Consider the following 17,335-nt stretch of genomic DNA (forward strand, 5'->3'; position numbering starts at 1 on the left):
CTCTACAGTAAAATAAATTCATAACCTTTCTGCAAATGTAAACCCAAGATTGGTTTATTTACCAAATACATTTTTACCGGGAAAATTTTGCTCTGCCACCACAATTTCCACTGAAGGTTGATGTAAACCTCATGTTATGCAGAGAAATGGGATTTCTGCCAAAATTGTAAAGGCAGAGTGGGAGGATCCTTGAGGAACCTCCTGGCAATTAATTCTTTTTATTCTATTTGAATTCTTTAGAGTGCCACCTTTATATGTTAGGTATACGCTTGTTATTGTAATTTAATATGCAACATTTAATATGTAACAACAGCCCATACTGAGGTACAACAGAGCAGCCCTATAAACTTATTAATGGAGATAAATGGGCGGCATGCTAGCGCAGCGGTTAACATTGCTGCCTCACAGTGCCAGGGACCCGGATTCAATTCCAACTTTGGGTTACTGTCTGTGTGGAGTGTTCATGCTCTTCCTGTGTCTGCGTGGTTTTCCTCCGGGTGCTCTCGTTTCCTCCCACAGTCCAAAGCTGTAGTCTCTGTGGTGCAATCGGTTAGCGCATTCGGCTGTTAACCTAAAGGATGGTGGTTCGATCCCAACCAGGGACAACATGTAATCGTGTTTGGACGGCAGGGTGGCACTGTGGTTAGCACTGTTGCTTCTCAGCGCCAGGTTCCCAGGATTGATTGCAGCCTCGGGTCACTGTCTGTGTGGAGTTTGCGCATTCTCCCCATGTCTGTGTGGGTTTCCTCCAGGTGCTCCGGTTTCCTCCCACGGTCTAAAGATGTGTGGGTTAGGTTGACTGGCCATGCTAAATTGACCCTAGTGTCAGGGGGATTAGCAAGGTAAATGTGTAGGTTTCGGGAGTAGGGCCTGGGTGGGATTGTGGTCGATGCAGACTTGATGGGCTGAATGGCCTCTTTCTGTACTGTAGGGATTCTAGGGGGATTAGTGGGATACATATGTGAGGTAATGGGGATAGGATGGGCCTGGATGAGAAGATCTGTCAGACAGTTGGTGCAGAATCAATGGGTTGAATGACCTCCCTCTGTACTGTAGGGATTCTATGATGATAAAAGTTTTATATATTTTAGTGTATGGTTACCTTCCACCAAGAGGAGGCAGCAAACACCCACCGAGGTAAAGGTTAATAGATTCAGCAGTAAATGTGATCAGCAAATTTTTTGTTTAAATCTACTTTTGTTTCAACCAAGGTAAATATCTAATTCAGCAACATGTGTTTGGAATGTTTTACTTCTAATCCTTAGACCGTTTTAAGAATGCCGAATTTTTAAGGCATTCACGTGCATCACTGGCAAGGCCAGCATTTGATACCCAACCCTTGATACCTTTCAGAAGGCGGTGGTGAGCTGCCTTCTTGAACACTGCAGTCCACATAGTGTAGGTGCACCCACAGTGCTGTTAGGGAGGGAGTTCCAGGTTTTTGACCCAACAACAGTGAAGGAACAACGATATATTTCCAAGTCAGGACAGTCTGTGCCTTGGAGGGGAACTTCTAGATGGTGGTTTTCCCATGTGTCTGCTGTCCTTGTTCTTCTAGATGGTAGCAGTCACGGGTCTGCAAGATGCTGTCTAAGGAGGCTTGGTGAGTTGCTGCAGTACGTCTGGTACTGTTATGATCCTGTTGAGGCTAAAATGTTGTGTGATTTCAAGAAGAAATTAGATGTAGCTCTTGGGGCTAAAGGGATATGGGGGGAAGGGGGGAATCAGGAAATTGAATTTGATTATCAGTCCTGATCATAATGAATGGCGGAGCAGGCTCAGAGGGACAAACAGTCTACTCCTGTTTCTAGTTTCTATGTTCATTCAGCAATGTGACGCATGGCTTGGTGTAACAACACACTCGATAGTAGATTTCCATCCATGGTTCCTGCAATGCTGATCTCTCAATCACAGTTGCCTGGCAGGAATGAACATCCAATAGAATTGAAAGAAGAATGAAAATTGAAGACCAAGTAACCCTTGATCACTCATGCGTGCTTCCTCACAGCTGGGTACGCAACAGAGAGGGTTAATGAATCAACTGCATATCCTCCCAGCAGGAAATATTATATGAAATGAGAGAAAACAAATATAAGAGTAATTATAAACTTGGATATAAAGAGAAAGCAAATAATTCTATGATATTTCAGTGGAAATTTTTCTGATTTATCTCCAGTTGTCTTTTCTTGACTTTTAGACTTATTGCTTTTAACAGTTAGTGACGCCAATTAAAATGCAACTAGATTACACATCATCTCAATAATTCCAGACAATGTGGGGAGCAGGGTTTCTGATTGCATCGCTGGTAAGAGGAACCTCCCTCATTGAGAAATTTATCCTCCAAATGTTTACTCAACTGAACAACTAATGATTAAAATAATCAAACATTTAAGCCTAGAAATTGTTATTATTTCATCATTTGAGGATTGACTGTGGATTATCGAATGTTGGAAAATGTAATAAATAAAGTTTACATGCAAACTCTTGGTGCATGTTTATGATATTCCTCTACGTGATATCTTAAAGCTGGTTAAAACAGATTAGCGAACATTAATGTCCCTACACGAACTTTGCTGTTTAGAATTCTGCCCTCAAAGGTTCTGAGGAGTAATGAGGCATGTTCCGTTACAATGCAAGGGATCAAGAAGAGAAGGCAAACAATTTGAGGGATTGATGAGCCTCTCCCTAACCCACCCACCAACCAGATCTGAGAGGCAGTGGGTCAAAGGCACGTGTAGTGTTCTTGTGGTGCACAGCCCAAGGAGATCTGAGGCCACCAAGATCTCAAACCTTTCAGTGAAAAATTATAACCAATCAAAACTCTGAGGTCACGTACCAACCGACTCAAGAACAGCTTCTTCCCTGCTGCCATCAGACTTTTGAATGGACCTACCTTGTATTAAGTTGATCTTTCTCTACACCCTAGCTATGACTGCAACACTACATTCTGCGCTCTCTCCTTCCCTTCTCTATGAACGGTATACATGTCTGTATAGTATGCAAGAAACAATACTTTTCACTATCTACATGTGACAATAATAAATCAAATCAAATCACTTAGGGGGACAACTAGTGATACGACCGGCCCCAGCAGGAGGTCCCCTTGTTTGTTAACTTCTTGAAAGGGACCCATTTTTTGTTATGCTCCTGGGTGAGGAGGATGAACTGGCTCCCCTTCTTTATTCAACCAACAAGTTCCTCAATAAGGAGACAACCTGTCCTTGACCAGCATGTTGTATTACATAAAACAGGTCACACTTGTTAATCTCGTCTAAAACTGCTGGCAACAAATTGACCAGAAAAAAATAGACTGAAAGCTGTTATTTCACTTTGTGATTGTCTGACCCATTTGGGACAAGTTATCCCATGGACACATTAGTCCAGTCCAAATATATTTGTTTTTTTAGAAGGAGACAATTTAACCAGGCTTTCTTGAGTCAGGGAAAGAATAAGTCTATTAGTTACTAAAACCTGAGAAAACTAATAAAATACTACACATGCTGATCAGAAATGAGAAGTTGAGTCCAAATAAAAGTTAAAACGAGTGTATGAATCAGTCCTTTGATTGTCCGTGAGACTTAGTTGACGGTTTATTGCAGCTATTAAGTTGGATGATTCCTGAAAGTGAAGTCCATGCTTTTTCTTTCTCAGACAGTTTACACATTCTGAAATATAATCAACAAGAGATGGGTTTTGGATATTTGCTGAGATGTGCAATCAGTATTTTATCTCCACAAGCGCAGGAGATTAAAGTTCAGCCTTTCCTGTCTCCTCTCAAATCTGTTTTTGAAAAAGTCCATGCCACGTTTCGGATTCGACATTCCATGTTTTCTCAGCACTAATCCACATAGGAATTTTCTGAAAATGGTCACTACATTATCGGCCATCGCATGAGTAGATGGTGGTGTAGTGGTATTACCACTGGACTAGTTATCCAATGATCCAGGTTAATTCTCTGGGGACCTGGGTTCAAATCCCACGATGGCCGATAGTGAAATTCAAATCTGGAAAAATGGAGAGTTAAAAGTCTAATGATAACCATGAAACTGTTGTTGTAAAAACCCATCTGGTTCCTTCATATCCTTTTGTGGAGGAAATCTGTCCTCCTTACCCAATCTGGCCTCTATGTGACTTCAGACCCAACATGGTTGACTCTTAAATGTCCTCTGAAATAGCCTAGCAAGCCACTCAATTTAAGGACAATTAGAGATGGGCAACAAATACTGGCCTTATCAGCGACCCACGGATCCCATGAATGAATTAAAGAAAATCTTTTGCTCAGTGTTTTTGTTTGTATATATTTAAAAAAGCACATGTCTACCGTACAAAGTTCTAAATTCCTTTAAGTAATTCAGGGTTGTAATCCACTGTCGTGACGTTAGAAGTAAATAGGTGAAAGGAATGTGATGTGTGACACCTTCTCATTCAGTGTGGTGTGCTGTGCAATTTTGAGTTAACTCCTCTATACGGCAAGTTATTGCAGAAGCAGACTGCTTCATGGGATAATTGCTTCATCTTAACGACACTCAGATGAACTTTCATGGACAAGGTACAATACATGTTGCTGTAACACATTTGAGATAAGCACTCAAGAATGCAACACAGTTGTCATCAAACAATGATAGTTCATCATGTAAGGGATAAGTTCTTCACTTTTTTCACAAGGTCACTCAGTTTTAAGGTGCTGGTTACTCTTATTGCAGTATTCTGTCTGTCGCCAATTCTGCCTTCAACTCCTCCCAAATAATAAGATTCACAGTCACATATAAAATTACTATGATCTTCAATGTTGCAGGTTACTTTGCTGTTGCTAATGCTGTCTGTGATAGCAGTATGGCTAAGCATGTCAGCTGCACCACTATGTGGAAGCAATGGAATAGTGGTATTATCGCTAGACTATTAATCCAGAAACTCAGCTAATGTTTTGGGGACCCTTGTTCAAATCCCACCATGGCAAGTGGTGGAATTTGTATGCAATAAAAAATTTCTGGAATTAAGATTCTATTGATGACCGTGAAACCATTGTGGATTGTCAGAAAAACCCATCTGGTTCGCTAATGTCCTTTAGGGAAGGAAATCTGCCATCCTTACCTGGTCTGGCCTACATGTGACTCCAGAGCCACAGTAATGTGGTTGACTCTCAACTACTGTCGGGCAACTAGGGATTAGCAATAAATGCTGGCCAACTAGTGACACCCATGCCCACGAATGAAGAAAAATAGAGAAGTTTAAAAAACCTTTGAGATACTTGATCTCAAACTTTTGCTATTGAAGTCAATCTGACCATCTGTAGATGCGTACAGATCAATGGTCAAATCCTGATGTGGCTAACAATTTCATCAGTGCTTGTGATCAGAGTGGACAGTGAACTTTCTACCATAGAGGTACATGCATCCATGTTCATAAGTACAGAGACTAGTGTTTCCCGCTCTCCAGTGGAGAATTGACATTTAACTTTCAACAATGAGTGTGACACATAAATGAGTGGCCATTCACTTCATTCAATGTACTGTCACAGTACAGCTCCTATCACATTCCTTGATGCATAACTTAAGTTTTTAAAAGTTTATTTATTAGTCACAAGTAGGCTTACATTAACAGGTCATTAACAATGAAGTTACTGTGAAAATCTCCTCGTCATAGAGTCATAGAGGTTTACAGCGTGGAAACAGGCCCTTCGGCCCAACTTGTCCATGCCGCCCCTTTTTTCAACCACTAAGCTAGTCCAATTGCCCGCGTTTGGCCCATATCCCTCCATAACCATCTTATCCATGTAACTTTCTAAACGCTTTTGAAAAGACAAAATTGAACCCGCCTTTACCACTACCTCTGGCAGCCTGTCCCACATACTCACCACCCTCTCTGTGAAAAAATTGTCCCTCTGGACCCTCCTTTCTCACCTTAAACCTATGCCCTCTAGTTTTAGACTCCCCTACCTTAGAGAAAAGATATTAACTATCTAGCTGATCTCTGCCCCTCATTACTTAAAAGACCTCTATAAGATCACCCTTAAGCCTCCGACACTCCAGAGAAAAAAGTCCCAGTCTATCCAGCCCCTCCTTATAACTCAAACCATCAAGTCCTGGTAGCATCCTAGTAAATCTTTTCTGCACTCTTTCTAGTTTAATAATATCCTTTCTATAATAGGGTGACCAGAACTATACACAGTAGTCGCCACACTCCAGGGCTTGTTCGGGTACACTGAGGAAGAATTTAGCTTGGCCATAAGACCATAAGACCATAAGACATAGGAGCGGAAGTAAGGCCATTCGGCCCATCGAGTCCACTCCACCATTCAATCATGGTTGATTTCAACTCCATTTACCCGCTCTCTCCCCATAGCCCTTAATTCCTCGAGAAATCAAGAATTTATCAATTTCTGTCTTGAAGACGCTCAACGTCTCGGCCTCCACAGCCCTCTGTGGCAATGAATTCCACAGACCCACCACTCTCTGGCTGAAGAAATTTCTCCTCATCTCTGTTCTAAAGTGACTCCCTTTTATTCTAAGGCTGTGCCCCCGCGTCCTAGTCTCCCCTGTTAATGGAAACAACTTCCCTACGTCCATCCTATCTAAGCCGTTCATTATCTTGTAAGTTTCTATCAGATCTCCCCTCAACCTCCTAAACTCCAATGAATATAATCCCACGATCCTCAGACGTTCATCGTATGTCAGGCCTACCATTCCTGGGATCATCCGTGTGAATCTCCGCTGGACCCGCTCCAGTGCCAGTATGTCCTTCCTGAGGTGTGGGGCCCAAAATTGCTCACAGTACTCCAAATGGGGCCTAACCAGTGCTTTATAAAGCCTCAGAAGTACATCCCTGCTTTTGTATTCCAAGCCTCTTGAGATAAATGACAACATTACATTTGCTTTCTTAATTACGGACTCAACCTGCAAGTTTACCTTTAGAGAATCCTGGACTAGGACTCCCAAGTCCCTTTGCACTTTAGCATTATGAATTTTGTCACCGTTTAGAAAATAGTCCATGCCTCTATTCTTTTTTCCAAAGTGTACGACCTCGCACTTGCCCACGTTGAATTTCATCAGCCACTTCTTGGACCACTCTCCTAAACTGTCTAAATCTTTCTGCAGCCTCCCCACCTCCTCAATACTACCTGCCCCTCCACCTATCTTTGTATCATCGGCAAACTTGGCCAGAATGCTCCCAGTCCCGTCATCTAGATCGTTAATATATAAAGAGAACAGCTGTGGCCCCAACACTGAACCCTGCGGGACACCACTTGTCACCGGTTGCCATTCTGAGAAAGAACCTTTTATCCCAACTCTCTGCCTTCTGTCTGACAGCCAATCGTCAATCCATGTTAGTACCTTGCCTCGAATACCATGGGCCCTTATTTTACTCAGCAGTCTCCCGTGAGGCACCTTGTCAAAGGCCTTTTGGAAGTCAAGATAGATAACATCCATTGGCTCTCCTTGGTCTAACCTATTTGTTATCTCTTCAAAGAACTCTAACAGGTTTGTCAGGCACGACCTCCCCTTACTAAATCCATGCTGACTTGTCTTAATCCGACCCTGCACTTCCAAGAATTTAGAAATCTCATCCTTAACGATGGATTCTAGAATTTTGCCAACAACTGAGGTTAGGCTAATTGGCCTATAATTTTCCATCTTTTTTCTTGTTCCCTTCTTGAACAGTGGGGTTACAACAGCCAATGCACCTAACCAGCCCGTCTTTCAGACTGTGGGAAGAAACTGAAGAACTCAGAGGAAACCACGCAGACAAGGGGAGAACGTGCAGATTCTGTACAGAGAGTGACCCAAGCCGGGAATTGAACCCAGGTCCCTGGCGCTGTGAGGCAGCAGTGCTAACCATTGTGCCACCTTGCCACGTCATAAGAAACTTATAACATAAGTTTCCGCATGTGGGATGAAATGTATGAGGACTGGCTATCTTCACCTTTAATATGTCAAATGCTGTTTGCTATACGATCACCCATTCCCATTGTGCAATAGTTTTCAAAGAGGCTCCACGATCTCTGCACTGTTAGGAACAGGATAAGAGTTCGCAATACTGAGAAATAATGCCAACTCTTTTGTGTTAGATGGAGAAAAAAGTACATGAATGATTTTGCCGTTGTGTGCAGACCTTACGCCAGCTGCTGTCGCTCCCTATCCTAGAAAGTAAGTTTCAGGTCCTGCCAATGAGCATTTGTCCTTGTTGAGTTTCAATTGTGTTGTACGAGTTGTGAGTACCGCTGATTGTGCCCTGCAGTGTTCCTTCCATGGGTAACAAGATCATCGGGTAGGTTTGAGAATCCCTTCACCAATGGATAAGTCTGGGTTTGCCTCCAAAATGCTTGCTTCTGGTTTTGACACGGTCGGGGTCAGGGGATTCAACCAACCTGCTCCCACCCGGTGGGTTGGTCATTTAAATATTACAATGAGGTTGCAATGATCAGATCTAAATGTCCCCCTGGCCACCCAGGGTTCCGGAACTTCAGGGAACCTGGCAGCTAAAGAGAGACAAGAACCTTCATGCACCTTTTACACACTTTGCTGCTGGACCTGGCTCCCATCCCCCCAACTGCAATAAGCACACCCCCCACAACCCAACCACAATCTCCCACCAGCCGCACCCTTCTGATTTCTCCCCACTGAAGCCATCAAACTTCCCCTTTCAGTCACCCTGGCTGCAGCCAGGAAACAGAAGCAGAGAATGTTAGTCAGACTCTGCTGTCCTTCAGGGCCAGATCAAGGGAAACCTGTTCTTCCAGGTTCCCCAACTGCACAACGTACCCTTGGCAGGAGAGATTAAATAGGGTGGCACAGTGGTAAACACTGCTGCCTCACAGTGCCAGGGAGCCAGGTTCAATTCCAGCCTTGGGTGACTGTGTGGAGTTTGCACTTTCTCCTAGTGTCTGCCTGGGTTTCCTCCGGATTTTCCTCCCACACTCCAAAGATGTGCGGGTTAGGTTGATTGGCCATGCTAAATTGGCCTTTAGTGTCGGGGGATTAGCAGGGTAAATATGTGGTGTTACGGGGATAGGGCCTGGATGGGATTGTTGTTGGTGCAGGCTCAATGGGCCAAATGGCCTCGTTCTGCACTGTAGGGATTCTATGAACAAGAAGGTATGATGGCGCAAGGCAAAGGGGACGATAAATGGTAAAGTACAGAAACATCTTTAGCAGCTGCTGGCAGCGTGTCCGGATATTGTGTTGTGCCGATATTTTCCTGAAAGAGATTCAAATACCTTGCTGCTAATCCTCAGGGACAACTTGTTGTTTTGCAGGTAGCTGAGTCGGGTACAGAAAACTGAATGGTAGAGCAACAAGACTTGATGGTATCCCTTCATTGCCACCAACCATCAACATCAACCCTTTTGTACTCTTGCTCATTCTCTCCTGTCAAACCATTGTCTGTGCAGCACTGAATCTATGTAAATGTAGAATGTGGAAAGAACATTTAAAGGAATTCACCTTTACATGAATATTCCAGCTTTCAGAAACAGCTACAGTGGCCTCTGCCTCTGTACGGGTGCGAGTGCAATGCACAAGCCATTCTCTCTTTTAATTGTTGAACCTTCTTGGCCTTCAGGATGCCTTCACAATTTCAACCTTCTCCTTCACTAGGTAGCAAAGATAAGAGAAAAATGTAGAATGACATCCTTTTGGTGACCTGCCAAATCACAAAAGGGAAATTAATAGCCACTCCTGCAAGCAGTCAAAACCCCCTAGAAGAAAGTTGCACTAAAATTGTCAAGGTTAAACTTGAAATATTGACTTCCCCATTTCATTGCATTCACTGTAACTGGGGACAAACAGCACTCGACTGATGACCAGCAAAAGGACAAGGAAAATAGCCACATATCAGGTTTATGTTGCTGGGAACTCACTTATCATGGCAATTACAATACCAGTGCTTCTCTGAGGTGCAATAATGCACAGGCTATAAAAAAGAGATGGTAGCCATGATGTGGAGATGCCCACGTTGGACTGGGGTGGGCACAGTAAGAAGTCTCACAACACCAGGTTAAAGTCCAACAGGTTTATTTGGAATCACGAGCTTTTGGAGCGCTGTTCCTTCATCAGGTGACTCAAGCACTCGCCTGATGAAGGAGCAGCAGCGCTCCAAAAGCTCATGATTCCAAATAAACCTGTTGGATTTTAACCTGGTGTTGTGAGACTTCTTACTATAAAAAAGAGAGAGGAAAAACTGGGGTGTTGCTTGGGCATTAAGTTAATTGCAGTAAGTTTTTTTTACTTCATTAGTGGAAGATGGACTTTGCTGACTATCCCACATTTATTGCCCATCCCTAGTTGTCCTTGTTCAGGGGACAGTTCAGAGTCAACCACTCTGGCTCTGAAGTCACAAGTAGACCAGATAAGGATGGCCAATATTTCCATCCCTAAAGGGAATTAGTGAACCAGACGTTTTTTCTGAAAGTGGTTTCATGTCAGTAGATTCCAGATATTTTTTATTGAATTCAAATTCTACCATGGCGGGATTCGAACCCTGGTCCCCAGAACATTATCTGAGTTTCTGGATTAATAATCTAGTGATAATACCATTAGGCCATCGCCTCTCCTAGCGTGCATGATACTCAAGGAGAAGATGGATCAGTGCTTCCTGCAAAACTATCAGTTCTGAGGATTTATGTGATATTGAGCTACACAGCCCAAGATTGTGCTAATTTTTTTCATCCCACTGTACACTGTACACTGGTTCATGGATGTTTTAAACTACACAGGGTGTATTGTTGATTTTATGTGCTCTACTGGTGAGAGCGAATGGGCAATTCATTTTATGTTTCTCCTGGTTGAAGTCAATGGAGATAAAAATCAAGAGAATTATACTGCTGTTGAAAATCAAACTAACCCCACAGATTCCTGTTTTGTTTTATTTCTTGTGGTTTAATCCTATTATTGAAATGCTTCTCTCCCACAACTGCACAATGTTTGGAATTTGCACCTTTGTTAACTGCTGGAAATGATTTTTTAAAAAATATTAAACAACATTTGCCACTTTTCAGCCCAATTTGTCAACCTGCCCGGCCTCCTTAGCAACTGCTCCTCAATTTGGTATTATTGCCAAACTCAGGCAGCTACCTATCTGGTGGTGATTTTACCACGCATCGCTGTGCGGAGAGAGACGGTAAAACCACGCGAGAGCCGGGAAATCAGGATCAGGTCCGATTTCTCGCCTCTCGCAATCTTACCGGCACCTGATATCCAGCCCATTCAGCCCCTCGCCCATTTCTGGCAAGAGGCCGAATAATTTATTCAAATGTATTTAAATTCACATTTGCATGCAATTAGTGAGCTCAGGATGCAACCGTCTGGGCTCACTTGTCTTTGTGGCTTCCCCAGCAGAGATTCTCTCCGGTGAGGAAAACACGTGGCCTCATGAATGGGGAACAGTAGTGTTGGCCTCGCCGGTAGAACCGGAGGCCATTGAAGCCCCCCCCCCACCCGCCAGGGAAGTCGAGGGCAAGGGGGCACCCCTTGGGCAGTGCCAGCCTTGCAGTGCCAGTCTTGCTCCTCGGCACTGCCAACCCGGCACCTTGGCTCTGTCCACTGGGTTGCAGCTTGAAGGGGTGGAGCTTGAAAGGGTGGGGCCTGAAGGGGACTGGAGAGGGCAGATTGATCGGTAGGGAAGGGGGGCCTGCTGTCACTCTGCAGCTGCGATTGGTGTGGGAGGAAGGGGCACCCACTGCCACTCTGCAGCTGCGATCGGTGGGGGAGGGAGGCAGCCCCACTGCCACTCCGCAGGATATCGGTTGGGGGGGGGGGGGTGCGATCAGTCTGGGCAGCAGGGGGATGGCGGGGGTGATATTTCCAGGCAGTGTGGAGCTCACAATCAGCCACAGGCCCCCATGATAGTGGGGTGGGGAGGAGGCGGGGTTGAGGCCAGCCGCAACAGCGGAGGCCTGACAAATCTCTCTCTCTCTCAGTCAGACCTTTGTGTTGCAATTGAGCATGTGCAGCCACAGAGGTCTGCGCATGCGGAACAGCTCCCTCTGCTGCTAGAGCAAGCTGGCTGGCAAATTTAAGCCACACTCACTGCACTGCCTCTAGTGGCGAGAAATGGTTCAGCCATTTTTTAATGCACCAGGTGCATAAGATTGGGAGTAATGGCTCACCCAAAAGATGGATCTGAAACTCTCCCGTGTTCACACTAGCTGGATACTTAGCATTTTCTCGTAAATCACCCAAATCACCCAAATCGCCCAAATCTCTATCTCCTAAATCAGCAGTATACAATAAAACCAAAACTCACTACAAACTGATTCCTGCAGCGGTCTCTTTCTGTGTCACTTCTGGAACCCTAATAACTACTCTTTTGTACCCTCTGACTCAACCAGCTAATTATTCACTTCAAAAGCTTCCCCCTGTTCCATGCTTTTCTACCTTTTAATCTCTTTTCCACTGTGATATAATGTAGGAGCCCAGTTTAATCCCACACATCTCACTGTAAATGGGGCAAGGTGATGTAATTAATACGGTCAAATTTATCTTTGTTAAAGGAGCTGGTACAATATGGGAACACTGGAGACTGGTATAGTTTGACATATCTCACTTTCAAGTTAAGTTCTATTAACTTGGCGAATTAAAATGTCTGGTCACACAACCTCTTGAAACTTAAGCTGCATAAGCGCAGATTTAATTTCAAACCTCCCCTTATAATTACAGTGATTAGTGTAATTACAGGCACTGCCTGCTAGATCCCAGTGAGGTTTTGGATAGGCTGCTCAAGCATAATCAGAAACATCTTTTGGATGTTTTAAAGCTATCTTGCAGAAAATGTTACTTAATAAATAAATGAAGGGACCCTTTCTGACAAGATGGCATCCATTAAAAGCGAGAGAGAGAGAGAGCTGCTTTGAGAATGTCGGAGAACTTTCCATTTTGTGGAAGCTGTAATCCAGGTTGGTGTAGGGTTGAGAGAATGTTCCGGATTTTCGTGGCCAGCAGCAAAGGAACAGCTCTCGGCGCTGACCCCGAACGAAAGCTGCCCTCAATGAGCGAGCCATCCCTGTGCTGCAGATTGTCTCCCTCCTGACTGCAGTTTCAGCCTGGCACTATGTCAACAGAATCTACAGGCAACAGATAGCAGAGGAGGCAGCTAATCGCACAGAAACATTCACACACACACAAAACCAGGAAGTTAAAAACACTTCCCTTTTCATTTAGTTCTTTAAATTTTCAAATAGCAGAGTGAACGATTAGGATTTGATTAAGTGGAATCTGAACTATTATTCACAATCTCTTTAAAATAATTATTAAAAATGTGCAATTTTTAAAACCATCATGGAAAAGTTTGATGCGCCACATTTATTAAGTTACTTTTTCAGGGCCAGTTAGCTTCTGTAGCAACAATTATAAACTTAGTGAGCCTTTAATATCCCAACTGTATCTCATTCAATGAGTTGCAACTGTTTTTCCAAACGTTTTTACAGGGTACAAGTGGAAGTTTCCATTATTCCATGGGGGCGGCTGCAGGCTGGATTTGGATCAGCCAACAAAGTGCTCCGAGTGCCAGGGTGGACGCTTTAAAAGACCTGCCTCGATGCTATGGAATAAAAGCAGAGAGACCCTCCAGCCTTCATTGCACTTCACTCACCACGCCCTCCCCATGTATCATCCATGCCACCTCATGGCAACCCCCTCACCTATCCCCTGTGACCCCTCACACCACCAATGTCACTCAATGCTCCTCCACCCAGCCTCTATGGTAGTGACGGGCAACCTGAGACCCGGGGGCCACGTCTGGGTTCTGAGTGCGGTCCACGAGACATTTTGCTGACTGCTGCCCACATGCCGGGTTGCCACATTCCGCTGATTTCTGTCCATGTGGTTTTTTTCCCGACCAGTATGACTGAAGTGATAGGCACGTCAAGGGCACATGAAGTGAGGTTCATGCTGATTGCACACACGATTAATAACCAATGTCCTTTACAGCAGGGCACATCACTGTGTGAGGTTAAGATCAGTAAGAAGTCTCACAACACCAGGTTAAAGTCCAACAGGTTTAATAAACCTGTTGGACTTTAACCTGGTGTTGTGAGACTTCTTACTGTGCTTACCCCAGTCCAACGCCGGCATCTCCACATCGAGGTTAAGATAGCCAGGCTGCAAGATTCACCAGCTTCACTGCTATCTCAGGCCTCCCAAGAGTACAGAATGTCAACAACTGTACCCAGGTGATTTTAAAGACTTTGCGGCAGCTGTCCCTAATGTTTACCAACCATTGAGGCTATCATTCCATCAATGTACAACTGCGTGATCATTGGAAGCACACAATGCATGTTAGTACCAGGTACCATGGCAGTCACCACGACTCATACATCCTGAGCCACTGCCAGGTGTCTCAGGTTTTCAAAACGCTTAAACGTCTGCAGGGTTGGCTGCTTGGGATCAGCTGTACCCACTGAAATGCTGGCTGATGATCCTGGTGAGTGTGCAGACACCCTCAGAGTCACTCAGATGAGAGGAACTATGCTGCTCACAGCTCCACACAGTCCCTGATCGAGCAGACCATTGGCATGCTGGCGACACGCTTCAGATGTCTGAGCCACTCAGTTGAAACACTACTGTACAGTCCCAATATAGTATCCTGCATCACCGCTGTTCATTGCATGCATCACAATCTGGCACTGCAAAGATGTTATCCTTTGACAGAGGGTGACATTCAGGAGGCTGAGGGCCCTTAAGAGGATGAAGATCCAGAGGCCCAGGAGCCTTAAGATGGTGATAGAAACATAGAAACTTGAAGCAGGAGTAGACTATTCAACCCTTCGAGCCTGCTCCACCATTCATCTTGACCATGGCTGATCATCGAATTCAATATCCTGATCCCCCATCCTTCCATATCCCTTGATCCCTTTAGCCTCAAGAACTATATTTAATTTCTTCTTGAAATTATACAACGTTTTGGCCTCAACTACATTCGGTGGTAGTGAATTCTCAAACTATGACCTCTAGTTCTGGACTCTCCCGCCATTGGGAACATTTTAAAAGTGACAACGTCATTGAGGAAGCGAGATGTGGGAGATGTGCTGATGACACTTTAACCGCTGCCATGTGGCAGGAGGAATAAAATGAAGGCAAAGGGAGATGGCTATAATTCTCCTGGCCTTCAATGCCTTTCCATATCAGCTCAAGGATGTCCAACTGGCCACATCAAATGATAGTCCAGCATTCACACCTTCATCCTTCATGATTCACTAGACCATGATCTATAAGTACCCCCATATGCACTCACTCTGGGAAGAGAGGGTCCACTGAACAACAAGAACAATGCAAAAACTTCCTTGATGTGTTGAGTATAGGGCTAACGGGAGGACTTTGAATAGTGTGGAGGAGCAGAGGGATCTAGGTGTATGTGTGCATAGATCCCTGAAAGTTGGGAATCAAGTAGATAAGGTTGTTAAGAAGGCATATGGTGTCTTGGCGTTTATTGGTAGGGGGATTGAATTTAGGAGTCGTAGCGTTATGTTGCAACTGTACACAACTCTGGTGCGGCCGCACTTGGAGTACTGTGTGCAGTTCTGGTCCCCACATTACGGGAAGGATGTGGAGGCTTTGGAGAGGGTGCAGAGGAGGTTTACCAGGATGTTGCCTGGTATGGAGGGGAGATCCTATGAGGAGAGGCTGAGGGATTTGGGATTGTTTTCGCTGGAAAGGCGGCGGCTAAGAGGGGATCTTATTGAAACATATAAGATGATTAGAGGTTTAGATAGGGTGGATAGTGATAGCCTTTTTCCTCTGATGGAGAAATCCAGCACGAGGGGGCATGGCTTTAAATTGAGGGGGGGTAGTTATAGAACCGATGTCAGGGGTAGGTTCTTTACCCAGAGGGTGGTGAGGGATTGGAATGCCCTGCCAGCATCAGTAGTAAATGCGCCTAGTTTGGGGGCGTTTAAGAGATCCGTAGATAGGTTCATGGACGAAAAGAAATTGGTTTAGGTTGGAGGGTCACAGTTTTTTTTTAACTGGTCGGTGCAACATCGTGGGCCGAAGGGCCTGTTCTGCGCTGTAATGTTCTATGTTCTATGTTCTATGAAACAGTGTAGAGCAGGCAATGAGGTGAAGACATGGTTGGGGATCTCCCCCCACCACCCCGGCCTTGTCTCTTCCTTTGATACTGGTAACTGGGGAGACACAGCTCCCTCTAATCCCACAAGACACCTGAGCTGCCCTCAGTGGTATTTTGTGAGGAGGAAGAGTTACAAGTGCTTGAATTAACACATCTCCCTTACATCACACAAGGGTTTGGAAACTATCTTCAGATGAATGTGAACTTCAAGGGACATTATCATTGAGACAGAAGGTGGTGAAACCTTGAAGTAAGAAGATTCATATGTACATAATCGCAATGTTTTCAATTCACCAAGCCTTTCACATAAACATCACACATATTAACAAAAATGCAATATTTGTACTGTGGTTGGTTGTGACTCAAAAGTGATTTCAATATTTCTTTACTTTCCTAACCCTTCCACTACCTCTTGGAGCAGCTCCGACATCCACAGCAGAGGTGGAGGCAATCTGCTGACAGCTATGTCCTGTTGCCTATGATGACCTTGGCAGACATCTCCTGGTGGTCTGATGCCTGGAAGGCCCCGGTCTGAGGCTCAGGAGCGGATACACCCTCCTCGGTCTGAGCTGGAGTAGATAGAGTGACAGGCAGAGGGGATTCTGAGCAGCTGATCACACTTGGAATGTCTTGAGTGGAGGCCCTCAGAGTTTCTGACTGACACTCATCCTTCCTGTGTGTGCCCAAGGGAACCTCCCTGACTCCATAAGGAGAAGGGGCACCTGTTGTTGCATCTCCAGCAGCGAGTTGGTGGCAGCTCTCAGAGGCTCATCATGTGACTCAGACTGAGTGGGTGGCAGGTCTCCAGCAGCCTCTGAGTGTTGGAGACCCGGGTTGTCCCTGCCTATGACTGCTGCAGGAATGTGTCAGTGAGATGTTCTCCAGTAGGTGAGTACGAGCCTAATCCGGAACGGTGCCCCACCGGGGCATGTGTCTCTGCGTTGGTGGAGGGTTCAGGTGAGCGCTGTGGCAGTTCTTCATCAGCTTCTTCATCCAATGTAGTCTGGGGGTGGGATTTATGTTTACCGGTCTTCTGGGCCTCAAACTGCGGGTGTGTATAGGATAGGGAAGAAAGTGTTCGTTCATGAGTATGTGGATTAAAAGGTTGCATGTCACTCACTGTGATTGTCAGGATTTGATGAACTGATGGAGGTGTGATCCATGCTAGGTTGTGGACACAATCCAATCCCCTCTTCCCCACAGAAATAGTCCTAGGCCTCCCCAGGTGATCTCAGGAACATCCTCCTGGAAGCCAGTGAGGCAGGCAAGGAATTTA

The 17,335-nt window shown here is 44.9% G+C and overlaps 1 non-coding gene across 1 annotated transcript; it reads left to right on the top strand.

Annotated features, from left to right (window-relative positions):
* Nucleotides 1–531: 531 nt before the first annotated feature.
* On the top strand, nucleotides 532–605 carry trnan-guu (transfer RNA asparagine (anticodon GUU)). Its single transcript has one exon. It is a non-coding gene; the product is annotated as a tRNA-Asn (tRNA).
* The last annotated feature ends 16,730 nt before the right edge of the window (nucleotides 606–17,335 follow it).

This window comes from Mustelus asterias, chromosome 25 (assembly GCF_964213995.1).
Source record: "Mustelus asterias chromosome 25, sMusAst1.hap1.1, whole genome shotgun sequence".
NCBI lineage: Eukaryota > Metazoa > Chordata > Chondrichthyes > Carcharhiniformes > Triakidae > Mustelus > Mustelus asterias.